This window comes from Schistocerca cancellata, chromosome 10 (assembly GCF_023864275.1).
Source record: "Schistocerca cancellata isolate TAMUIC-IGC-003103 chromosome 10, iqSchCanc2.1, whole genome shotgun sequence".
In the NCBI taxonomy this organism is placed as follows: domain Eukaryota; kingdom Metazoa; phylum Arthropoda; class Insecta; order Orthoptera; family Acrididae; genus Schistocerca; species Schistocerca cancellata.
This window is the reverse complement of record NC_064635.1, coordinates 183,044,216-183,054,411: the sequence shown is the minus strand read 5'-3', so window position 1 is coordinate 183,054,411 and position 10,196 is coordinate 183,044,216.

Sequence of the window (10,196 nt, the reverse complement as noted above, 5' to 3'; positions counted from 1 at the left end):
AGGAAGGGGAAACTTTATTGACACATTCCTGGGGTCAGATACATCACATGATCACACTGACAGAACCACAGGCACATAGACACAGGCAACAGAGCATACACAATGTCGGCACTAGTACAGTGTATATCCACCTTTCGCAGCAATGCAGGCTGATATTCTCCCATGGAGACGATCGTAGAGATGCTGGACGTAGTCCTGTGGAACGGCTTGCCATGCCATTTCCACCTGGCGCCTCAGTTGGACCAGCGTTCGTGCTGGACGTGCAGACCGCGTGAGACGACGCTTCATCCAGTCCCAAACATGCTCAATGGGGGACAGATCCGGAGATCTTGCTGGCCAGGGTAGTTGACTTACACCTTCTAGAGCACGTTGGGTGGCACGGGATACATGCGGACGTGCATTGTCCTGTTGGAACAGCAAGTTCCCTTGCCGGTCTAGGAATGGTAGAACGATGGGTTCGATGACGGTTTGGATGTACCGTGCACTGTTCAGTGTCCCCTCGACGATCACCAGTGGTGTACGGCCAGTGTAGGAGATCGCTCCCCACACCATGATGCCGGGTGTTGGCCCTGTGTGCCTCGGTCGTATGCAGTCCTGATTGTGGCGCTCACCTGCACGGCGCCAAACACACATACGACCATCATTGGCACCAAGGCAGAAGCGACTCTCATCGCTGAATACGACACGTCTCCATTCGTCCCTCCATTCACGCCTGTCGCAACACCACTGGAGGCGGGCTGCATGTTGTTGGGGCGTGAGCGGAAGACGGCCTAACAGTGTGCGGGACCATAGCCCAGCTTCATGGAGACGGTTGCGAATGGTCCTCGCCGATACCCCAGGAGCAACAGTGTCCCTAATTTGCTGGGAAGTGGCGGTGCGGTCCCCTACGGCACTGCGTAGGATCCTACGGTCTTGGCGTGCATCCGTGCGTCGCTGCGGTCCGGTCCCAGGTCGACGGGTACGTGCACCTTCCGCCGACCACTGGCGACAACATCGATGTACTGTGGAGACCTCACGCCCCACGTGTTGAGCAATTCGGCGGTACGTCCACCCGGCCTCCCGCATGCCCACTATATGCCCTCGCTCAAAGTCCGTCAACTGCACATACGGTTCACGTCCACGCTGTCGCGGCATGCTACCAGTGTTAAAGACTGCGATGGAGCTCCGTATGCCACGGCAAACTGGCTGACACTGACGGCGGCGGTGCACAAATGCTGCGCAGCTAGCGCCATTCGACGGCCAACACCGCGGTTCCTGGTGTGTCCGCTGTGCCGTGCGTGTGATCATTGCTTGTACAGCCCTCTCGCAGTGTCCGGAGCAAGTATGGTGGGTCTGACACACCGGTGTCAATGTGTTCTTTTTTCCATTTCCAGGAGTGTATATATATATATATATATATATATATATATATATATATATATATATATATCAGTTCATGATTTCCTGTATTACAAATTTGCTCTTTCTGGCGGACACTTGTCCAGATCATTCGCTCTTAAAATTCTGCCATCTCTCTCCCCACATCCACCACTGCTGGTGGCTCACCTCCAACTGCGCAACCCTACACACTGTTCACATTCCGCTGCCTAACACTACAATAGCAAATATTCCAACAATACAAACCAGCCACAGGCTGCACACAGCACATTCAGTGATTTTCATACAGAGCGCTACGTGGCGTTACCAACATAATAACCAAAACAGCCTATTCACATTGCCCCCATGCTCCCCACAAAAAAATTTTTACAAATTGTTTTGGGCAGTGGCCAACAATTCAATGTTAGCAAAAACTGTTCTCATAAAGACTTTCCTGATAATTCATCACAACAGTAATTACAGTTTTCTTTTTTTTCTCAAAGTCTGAGCAGTAATAGAAAATTCACACGTAAGTAGTGGATTTCCATACAGTCTTGAAGATGTAGTGTTGTCCTTCTAACGGAAAGACAATGCTGACTCTAGACATGCAGACAGGTAATGGGCGACAACAGAGCAAACCCACAACAGAGTCATTCGAATGGTTACGAGTTACTTAATTTGATGAACTGGTGTCAATTACAATTTTATAACATGAGAATACAATTACAAAGGTACAGAAAACATCATTAAAAACATAGTAATACAGATAACATTTGTAGTAATACAGGCTTTACAAAAGAATAGGAATAAACATGCACATCAGTGTTACAGGAATTATGACATAAGTAAATACATAAAAGATCAGAATAGCTTTTGAAAATAATGTCTAACTATCTGTACAAAGTAAGTTACATATTATTAATGCATATTATATTTGAGGATGACAGTATTCCTCATCATAGTGAATGTAGCTTAGTATTAGAAATATTCTACAACATAAATCTTATTAGCTAAACACATAAAGACAGGAAAAACACAAATACACAAGGGTACACAAACACATAGCAGAATAACACAAAAGGAAAGGACAGGGTTTGTTTTCAGTGTAATATTTGGTACTGCAGTCCAACCCAAAACTCCATTCCATAGATCTTTCCTCTTATTTCAACATCTGTTCCCACATAAAAAACTCCTCACCAAGCATGCTTTCTGTATTTATATGTTCACATATTTCTCACCTCATTATTTATGTTTCCTTATCTTACCTCATTATTTATTTCCAAGAGAATCCTACCTAAGCCTGTTGTCACTAAACCCTACTTTTTTGTTCATATCCTCTTTCAAAATAATTATTCTCCACTGTACACTACTTTTTTGATCAAACCATTTTCTTATAGCTTCTCAATTCAATGCATTTCTTCTACTTCATCACAACTCGTTCTCTTATATAGACCCCCCCCCCCCCATCTTAAGCTAACTTAAATCTACTGAGCTCAGATGCATAAACTAAGGGATGAGCAATGCAGCATCACAAAACGATTAACACAAACAGCAATGCCAAACAAATGCGAGTTGGCAAAGCAAGCAGCAGTAAATCTAAATTAGCAGAGCAAATGCAACATTACAACTAATATGAGCCAATGTGGAGCAACAAGAAAAATAAATCAGTAGGAAAAGTGGCTTCAACAGAGTAATACAAAGTGAAATTCAGTAGCACTATGCCTGGCAAACAGCTTCTGCAAATGCAGTACCATATATTTAACTTAACAAACCCACAAGCAGAAAAAATTAGTACACTAAGACAACAATCCAGATCAGGGAAATGTCTATTCACATCTTAATGTCTATGTCCACAACAACTTATTCTACAAAAAAAAATACCAAGTACTTGAAAACAAAATTATGTATGCAGTTGCTGTTATTAGTCCCTTCTTATTGTTCTTTCCTTTCCAAGTGCTCCTTTTTTGAAGAATGTGGATCATAAAATCATTATTTAACAAATCTATTGACAGAAAGTTTTCACATTAGCAAATTCATTTAATTTTATTTTATAAAACAAATGCTGCAACACAGCTGGAAACCAGATAGTGAAATAAGCAACTATGTAGAAAGCAAAGCATAAAAACATCATTCAATAGTCATGTGGCATTTCATAAGTCAGTAGAAATTCAACTCTCGTAGAAAGACACTTTTCATAATCAAGTGTGGAGAATATTTCCCATCAATTCGTAAGCATTTCAGTAAGCAGCATTTCCTTTGTTATCGCGAAGGTATTGAATGTGTCTTGCCACTTGCATACTTTACATGCGATGGGGTTCCCCTATCCACTTTGTAGCTCAACATGCTAATGCAATACTGATGCTAAAACTTTTTCTACTGCAAATTACTCCACAAAAAATAATACACTATTTAATGAATTTAGCGACGCTAGACCCACTATTCGTCACATGCAGACTTAACGCAACGAAACAATGTTCACTCGTTTGACCTGTTACATAGTACACACATCAAAAAAAAGTTTTGCATCACCCCAGTTCCCAGAACTCCTGAAGATAGACGTTGACAGTGGATATTGTATCACAGACACAGTCACTTTGACTGTTCAGAGACGTCACTAAACCCGCCCAAGGATGTAAAGAACCATGCATGAGCAGCACCTATTATACGGAGGGGGTCCGACATCTGATCGGTTGCTTCCACCAGGAAGGAGGTACACGGCTCGTGTTGTCTGTAGTTCAACCAAGCCTGGATGGTTAATACCGCAGTTCGATTGTGTCCACCTTGTTACCTTCTGCCAGGAAGTGCTCTCAACAAGGAAAGTGTCCAGGAGTCTCGGAGTGGACCAAAGCGATGTTTTCGGACATGGGGAAGATACAGAAAGACAGGAACTGTCGATGACACGCCTCACTCAGGCCGCCCAAGGGCTACTACTTCAGTGGATTATGACTCTGAGGAACCCTGATAGCAACGCCACCACGTCGAATAATGCCATTCGTACAGCCACAGGACGTCGTGTTACGACTCAAACTGTGCGCAATAGGCTGCACGATGCGCAACTTCACTCCGGACGTCCATGGCGAGGTCCATCTTTGCAACCACGACACCATGCAAAGGTGGTACAGATGGACCCAACAGCATGCCGAATGGACCGCTCAGGATTGGCATCATATTCTCTTCACTGACGAGTGTCGCATATGCCTTCAACCAGACAATCGCCGGAGACGTGTTTTGAGGCAACCCGGTCAGGCTGAACGCCTTAGACACACTGTCCAGCAAGTGCAGCAAGGTGAAGGTTCCCTGATGTTTTGGGGTGGAAATATGGGGCGCCGACGTATGCCGCTGGTGGTCACGGAAGGCGCCGTAACGGCTGTACGAGACGTGAATGCCATCCTCCGACCGATAGTTCAACCACATTGGCAGAATATCAGCGAGGCATTCGTCTTCGTAGACGCCAATTCGCGCCCCGATCGCGCACATCTTGTGAATGACATCGCTCGAGTAGAGCGACCAGCATGTTCTCTAGACATGAACCCTATCGAACATGCCTGGGATAGATTGAAAAGCACTGTTTATGGACGACGTTACCCACCAACCACTCAGCGGGATTTACGCCGAATCGCCGTTGAGGAGAGGGACAATCTGGACCAACAGTGCCTTGATGAACTTATAGATAGTAGGTCACAACGAATACAGGTATGCTTCAATGCAAGAGGGAGTGCTACTGGATATTAGAAGTACTGGTGTGTACAGCAATCTGGATCAGCACCTCTGAAGGTCTCGCCATATGGTGGTGCAACATGCAATGTGTGGTTTTCATGAGGAATAAAAAGGGCGGAAGTGATGTTTATGTTGATCTCTATTCCAGTTTTCTGTACAGGAACCGAGGTGATATAAAACTTTTCTTGTTTTGTCTATATCGTCACATAGGTACAATAGACACAAATATACTTCACACAAAAGATATAAAACAGAAATAGACTACTACGCAGATTATCAACGCAGGTAACTATGCTACTCAAGCATATGGAAATATGAAACCTGTAGCATAGGAAAATTTATATTAATACATCCTAAAATATGTCTTTTTTCACAGAAAACTGAGATCCTAGGCAAATGAGTCGGGGTTATGAAATCTATTGTGCTTGAACTACAGATATTCCTTTGAATGGTTAGATTGAAAGCAAGCCTAACGCTCGCAGAGATAATACGTTCCAGCTACCGGTACAACAGCTGCTGACCAGTCTTCCCTAACGTCACTTTGGTCCAGCAGAAGCTAGTTAGTATCCACACAAACCTTGTCTAAACTGCCGCTACGACTCAAAGAATCCATGTCCAAAAGCCAAAGCACCACACATATGCACTGTCTCTAACAGACAAGGCAAGGAATGGGCAATGGAAAAACAGAAATATTACATGGAAACGTAACAGACAAATGGGAAAAGCAAACACAGGGCTTTACACTGATCAGCCAGAACATTACGATCACCTACCTAATAGCCAATCTGTCCACCTTTGGCATGGATAACAGCGGCAACGCATCGTGGCATTGAAGCAATGAGGCCATGGTAGGTCCCCAGATGGCACCACATCTGCACACAGTCACCTAATTCCCATAAATTCCAGAAGGGGGGCAATGAGCTCTGATGCAATGTCCAACCACACCCCAGATGTGTTCGGCAGGGTTCAGATATGGCGAACTGGGGGGCCAGCACATCAAATGAATTCGCTGCTGTGTTCCTCGCACCATTCCATAACACTCCTGTCCTTGTGACATGGCGCATTATCTTGCTGAAAAACGCCACTGCCATCAGCAAACATGGTCGTCATGAAGGGGTGTGCGCGGTCTGCAACCGGTGTACTATACTCCTTGGCCCCATAGTGCCTTGCACAAGCTCCGCTGGACCCATGGATGTCCACATGAATGTTCCCCCAGAGCATAATGGAGACGCCGCCAGCTTGTCTTTGTCCAGCAGTACAGACATCAAGGAGTTGTTCCCCTGGGGGACGACGGATTCGCACCTTCCCATCATGAAGAAGGTATCGGGATTCAGCAGACCATGCAACGCTCTGCACTGTGCCAACGTCCAGTGCCAATTGTCACATGCCCTTTTCAGTCGTAGTTGCCGACGTCATGGTGTTAACATTGGCACATGCATGGGTCGTTGACTGCGAAGGCCCATCGTTAGGAGTGTTCTGTGCACTGTGTGTTCAGACCCTGCCCAGCACTAAAATCTCTCCTTCAAAGTCTCTTTGGGCTTGCGCCGGATACTAAAATCACCTCGATTCAATATTTCAGAGATCCAACTGTTCGCCATGTACAGGAGAACGCTGCTTCTGTTGTTGAGTCACGCTCAGAACTGATCCCTCAGTAAATCTGAAGAGGCTTTCAAGAATTATTATGCCGGGGCACCCTACGGAGTCACTAAAATCTGATGTTAGTTGCGCCACGGTTCGCTGCCTGTCCTTTTTTACCAGTCTGCCCAGTCTACGATTTCCGACATCGTAATGAAGGTTGGCTCCCCAGCCTCACGCCTCCTCGGCGTTGTTACTAGAGTCCTGCATGACCGAGTAAGCGAGCACAAAATACGAGATGGGGCGAGCACACCCTAACTGGATAACTGCCCGCACTGGATAACTGCCCGCACTAGTTCTAGTGACGGAGCACAGAAGCCGTGACCGAATACGTAGCACGCAACTTCAAACACATTGCACGAGGCATTATCCGTGTGAGACTGCAGTCAGTACGGGCTTCTCATTTGTGGTGTCTCTCTCTCTCTCTCTCTGCAATCATGCAGTGCGAGGAAACCAGTGCAGTAAGACGTAAGATTGAAATCAATGTTTACACATTGACACAGAGACACTCTCTCACAGAGACACAGAGAGAGACAGAGACACAGAGACGGGAAGGTCTAAAAAGCCAAGTACGGAGCATATTTTTGGTGGTTGTAGACGAAAACAGTGCGTCTACTGGATACGTATCGTGCATAAACTGCTCCACATTATTGCGTTTCCAGTCGGGAACCACTCTTTTAAAGAAACACAGTTGCAAGAAACCTCACAAAGATACAGCTCCTTCAGGAATACCGGCAGTAATAAAAAATAGTATTACAGCAAAGTGTGTTGCAATGTGTGCTAAAGATATGAGACCTTTTAATGCTGTTTGCGGTGAAGGTTTCAAAGAACTAGGCCAAGAATTAATACATCTAGGTGCTCATTATGGAAAAGTTAACGTGGCAGATGTCATGCCACATCCCTCTACTATAAGCAGACATGTCAAAGAACAAGCTGATGCAATACGAAACAGTGTAATGCCTTCTGTTATTGCGGAAGTTATTAATAAAACATGTGCTGCGACAGTTGATATGTGGACTGATTCGCATAATCAGGTACACTATTTTACGCTTACATCTCATTACATTAACACAGATTGGTCTCTTCTGATCAATGTTTTATTTACAACAAAATTCCCGGACCTTAGGAAGACGGGAGTAAATATTATAAAAGAAAGTGCTCTATGAATTTAGCTGTGTAACGTACCCGTTCTTGGAAACGTTACTTTTGTATTAAAAGAAAGAGAGAGAGAGAGAGAGAGAGAGAGACAGAAATAGAGACAGAGAGAGAGAGAGAGAGAGAGGCGTTGGCAGTACAGAGCAGCGAGCCGGGGCGAGGCGAGGTGAGACGTCAGCGGTGACCGGTCATGCTCGGTTATCCGCGTGTCCGGAATCCGGACAACAGACATGGGGCGGACTACGTGACCGAGCCGAGTCGTATGGGGCCGGACACGAGCGTCTCGGTCCCCTCGTCAACAGGCGAGCCGTGACCGGTCAAACATGGAGCGTTGCAGCACTCTACTTGTTACACCTCGGTTTCGCCACGTGTTGAAGACACTCACCACAACACTCCTCGAACATTTGACAAGTCTTGCAGTTTCCGAAATGCTCGTGTCGAGCCTCTGGGCCATCACAATCTGCCCTTGGTCAAACTCAAATAGATTGCAAGCCTTCCCCATTTTACAGCATGTTCACTGATATTACATGCACCTTGTGTGTGTGTGTCTGACTAACACTCATTCCTCGCCAGGTGACGCTGGAATCGCCTGGGCGGGTTTATATTGACAGTAGGTCGGTGGTCATAATGTTCTGGCTGATCAGTGTATATACACTTAATATACCTACACTCCTGGAAATTGAAATAAGAACACCGTGAATTCATTGTCCCAGGAAGGGGAAACTTTATTGACACATTCCTGGGGTCAGATACATCACATGATCACACTGACAGAACCACAGGCACATAGACACAGGCAACAGAGCATGCACAATGTCGGCACTAGTACAGTGTATATCCACCTTTCGCAGCAATGCAGGCTGCTATTCTCCCATGGAGACGATCGTAGAGATGCTGGATGTAGTCCTGTGGAACGGCTTGCCATGCCATTTCCACCTGGCGCCTCAGTTGGACCAGCGTTCCTGCTGGACGTGCAGACCGCGTGAGACGACGCTTCATCCAGTCCCAAACATGCTCAATGGGGGACAGATCCGGAGATCTTGCTGGCCAGGGTAGTTGACTTACACCTTCTAGAGCACGTTGGGTGGCACGGGATACATGCGGACGTGCATTGTCCTGTTGGAACAGCAAGTTCCCTTGCCGGTCTAGGAATGGTAGAACGATGGGTTCGATGACGGTTTGGATGTACCGTGCACTATTCAGTGTCCCCTCGACGATCACCAGTGGTGTACGGCCAGTGTAGGAGATCGCTCCCCACACCATGATGCCGGGTGTTGGCCCTGTGTGCCTCGGTCGTATGCAGTCCTGATTGTGGCGCTCACCTGCACGGCGCCAAACACGCATACGACCATCATTGGCACCAAGGCAGAAGCGACTCTCATCGCTGAAGACGACACGTCTCCATTCGTCCCTCCATTCACGCCTGTCGCGACACCACTGGAGGCGGGCTGCACGATGTTGGGGCGTGAGCGGAAGACGGCCTAACGGTGTGCGGGACCGTAGCCCAGCTTCATGGAGACGGTTGCGAATGGTCCTCGCCGATACCCCAGGAGGAACAGTGTCCCTAATTTGCTGGGAAGTGGCGGTGCGGTCCCCTATGGCACTGCGTAGGATCCTACGGTCTTGGCGTGCATCCGTGCGTCGCTGCGGTCCGGTCCCAGGTCGACGGGCACGTGCACCTTCCGCCGACCACTGGCGACAACATCGATGTACTGTGGAGACCTCACGCCCCACGTGTTGAGCAATTCGGCGGTACGTCCACCCGGCCTCCCGCATGCCCACTATACGCCCTCGCTCAAAGTCCGTCAACTGCACATACGGTTCACGTCCACGCTGTCGCGGCATGCTACCAGTGTTAAAGACTGCGATGGAGCTCCGTATGCCACGGCAAACTGGCTGACACTGACGGCGCTTTTTTCCATTTCCAGGAGTGTATAAATGTACGAAATGTAAAGCATAGATTCATAAATGACGGCACTTCCCAGCCACAGGAACTGTGTAACAAAACACTCTGCTGCACATGCTTCTCTTGAGAATCGAAAGTACAGACTTTACGACTAACAGAGGTGCAAATAATTATAGAAAGGCTGAGGGCAGCTCAATAGAGCCAATGTAATGGCAAGCATTGAGACGTTTAAATTCATTCTAAAAAAAATTTGCTACCACTAGCGACGATTTTATATTTTTAATACGGTCTGCATTTCGACTGAAAGACGAATCTGGTATCAAAGTCACCAATATCGACCGTTCCACTCTCGAACAGCACGCGGTAAACGTAAGTCATGTTTGGATTAAACCCCTAAATCTTTCCGTTCTCTTAAAGTAACGCTGCA